Source organism: Salmo salar, chromosome 17 (genome assembly GCF_965601325.2).
Source record: "Salmo salar chromosome 17, fSalSal1, whole genome shotgun sequence".
NCBI classification, from domain to species: domain Eukaryota; kingdom Metazoa; phylum Chordata; class Actinopteri; order Salmoniformes; family Salmonidae; genus Salmo; species Salmo salar.
The window spans coordinates 38371055-38375000 of NC_138307.1; positions in this window are offsets into that span (position 1 = coordinate 38371055).

Here is a 3946-nt window from a genome sequence, read left to right on the forward strand (position 1 = left end):
AAACAACATTCAATTACATCGAAAACAACAACAACAACAATAATAGACGTTTTATATCAAGGAAATTAGTACGTCTAAATAAGTTAGTAAGTCTAGTAAGTCTAAATTCGTTTCGGCATTGCACTCAATAGAAAGAGTCATTCTTTACTCACGTTACAGTGTTCCTCTCTCCTCTCTTAGCCAAAAGCCAAACAAAAGTAATAAACGGCTTTTTCTAGTCTACAACCGAGACTAGTGCTTTCATCTGACGGCTTCCCGAAACCCCACTAGCTGTCTGACGGATCCCAGAAACCCCACCAGCTGTCGGAAAAAATATTGCATTTTATATCAGCAAAGGACGATTAATATTGCATCACCTTGCATTTACAATTTCGTTTTTCTAAACGCAGTGGGAAAGTAAAAGCCTTCAAACTATATCCTCCAATATCTTGTGGTAGAAATATTCGAGGAGAAGACAGGGTCAAGTCTTTGGTCAATGTGAATAAACACAGCATCAGTTTAAATTGGCTTTTTTTTTCTTCTTTTTTTCATTCGCTTTTTTTTGTTGTTGATGTGAGTCAGATGGAGCCGCCGTACTACTAACGTTCTTTTGGATTTATTCTGACTCTGCTTGGAGACGCGTGGTGCGGGTCTCTGGCTTCATTAAATGTTTATTGTCACTTCTATCTTCACTGTGGTAGAAAATAAGGCATCTCGTTGATCTGTGAGGAGATCTCTGGTTCCAAAAAAAAAATTGTTACTGTAAAAAAAACGTAATGCTACATTTACAATGACTTATTAGGCCTTTAACACCGGGGAACTTGATCCACCTCGTCTGAAGACAAATGGTGTTTTAGGTTTTTTTTGTATACGGTAACATATTATATAAATAGCATTGATTTGGTTAGGATAGGCTTACATAAGCGAATGAACATATGTTAAACACTACAGAACCATGTTATCAATTATTAGGTTAATAGATTGATCAATTTATTTACATATTAGCTAAATGTGGTTAAGAGACTGTGTATGCGTTAGGTCTACAGGCCCAGGTCTACGTTAAAGACCTCTGATGATAATTACTCACGTTTTTAATTAGAGTCTCGTTGTACTCCGCTTATTACATTTTCCAATTCTCAGTTTATTAATTATTTAAAGGAACCCAATTGTGTGTATTTCAATTAACTAGTATCTTGTGTGAAATATGAATTGTAATTTTTTTATTACAGTATAATCATGTAGGCTATTATTATCATTATTATTATTATCATTGTTATTATTATTATCATTGTTATGATTATCATTATTATTATCATTGCTATTATCATTATTATTATCGTTATTATAATTGTTAGTATTATTATCATTATTATTATCATTATTATTATTATCATTGTTATTATTATCATTATTATTATTATCATTGTTATTATTATCATTATTATTATCATTGCTATTATCATTATTATTATCGTTATTATAATTGTTAGTATTATTATCATTATTATTATCATTATTATTATAATTAACATTATTATTATCATTGGACTATTGTTGTTATTAATATTATTATTATAATTACACTATTATTATTGTTATTATTATTATCATAATTATTAATATGCTATTACTGTGATTTGCACCAATGACATAGTTCCTTCTTAAAAATCTATCCACAAAATAATTTGTGATTTTAAAAGAATATTCCCTTGTGCGGATTCCATTTAATTGTAACAGACAAATCAATACCATATAGCCTGTATGATATAGAATGACGTGAGGAAAAAGATTGAGCTAGTGTGTAGTAAGTAGTACCGTGTAGTAGGTCTGATGCTTAACTGAGCTCCGGGACTCAGACAGACAACAACAAGGAGGTTATATCAAATATTAATACACACACGGCCATGTTAGAAAATAGAGAAATAAGACCTATACACTGCACTACACTACACTGCACTATACTGCACTATACTATACTACACTACACTACACTACACTATACTATACTATACTACACTACACTATACTACACTATACTACACTGCACTACACTATACTACACTATACTACACTACACTATACTATACTACACTACACTATCCTACACTATACTATACTACACTATACTACACTACACTACACTACCCTACACTATACTATACTGCACTGCACTATAATACACTATACTACACTACACTATACTACACTACACTATACTACACTATACTACACTATACTACACTGTACTATACTACACTACACTATACTACACTATCCTACACTATACTATACTACACTATACTACACTACACTACCCTACACTATACTATACTGCACTGCACTATAATACACTATACTACACTACACTATACTACACTACACTATACTACACTATACTACACTATACTACACTGTACTATACTATACTACACTACACTATACTACACTACACTACACTGTACTATACTATACTGCACTGCACTATACTACACTACACTACACTACACTGCACTACGAAGTAGAGTGTCGTAAGTAGATAGATTCACTGTAAACCCCAGTGTCTGGACTTCGAACACATAAACACCCTTCTGGAAGACGGTTCATAAACACCCTTCTGGAAGACGGTTCATAAACACCCTTCTGGAAGACGGTTCATAAACACCCTTCTAGAAGACGGTTCATAAACACCCTTCTGGAAGACGGTTCATAAACACCCTTCTAGAAGACGGTTCATAAACACCCTTCTAGAAGACGGTTCATAAACACCCTTCTGGATGACGGTTCATAAACACCCTTCTGGAAGACGGTTCATAAACACCCTTCTGGAAGACGGTTCATAAACACCCTTCTGGAAGACGGTTCATAAACACCCTTCTGGAAGACGGTTCATAAACACCCTTCTAGAAGACGGTTCATAAACACCCTTCTGGATGACGGTTCATAAACACCCTTCTGGAAGACGGTTCATAAACACCCTTCTGGAAGACGGTTCATAAACACCCTTCTGGAAGACGGTTCATAAACACCCTTCTGGAAGACGGTTCATAAACACCCTTCTGGAAGACGGTTCATAAACACCCTTCTAGAAGACGGTTCATAAACACCCTTCTGGAAGACGGTTCATAAACACCCTTCTGGAAGACGGTTCATAAACAACCTTCTAGAAGACGGTTCATAAACACCCTTCTAGAAGATGGTTCATAAACAACCTTCTAGAAGACGGTTCATAAACACCCTTCTGGAAGATGGTTCATAAACACCCTTCTGGAAGACGGTTCATAAACACCCTTCTAGAAGACGGTTCATAAACACCCTTCTGGAAGACGGTTCATAAACACCCTTCTAGAAGACGGTTCATAAACACCCTTCTGGAAGACGGTTCATAAACACCCTTCTGGAAGACGGTTCATAAACACCCTTCTGGAAGACGGTTCATAAACACCCTTCTGGAAGATGGTTCATAAACAACCTTCTAGAAGACGGTTCATAAACACCCTTCTGGAAGACGGTTCATAAACACCCTTCTGGAAGACGGTTCATAAACACCCTTCTGGAAGACGGTTCATAAACACCCTTCTGGAAGACGGTTCATAAACACCCTTCTAGAAGACGGTTCATAAACACCCTTCTGGAAGACGGTTCATAAACACCCTTCTAGAAGACGGTTCATAAACACCCTTCTGGAAGACGGTTCATAAACACCCTTCTGGAAGACGGTTCATAAACACCCTTCTGGAAGACGGTTCATAAACACCCTTCTAGAAGACGGTTCATAGCGCCTAGTTAAACCCGTCCCGTGTTCCATGGGGTTGACAGTATAGACCTTGTGGTGATGGTTGGCACAGTGACAGATGGTACAGTAATCGTTGTATTACAGGACTAATGGTACTGATGGTCATTAAAGATTATGATGTGAGGAGGAGAGAAGGAGGGGAGGAGGAGGGGAGGAGGAGGGGAGGAGGAGAGG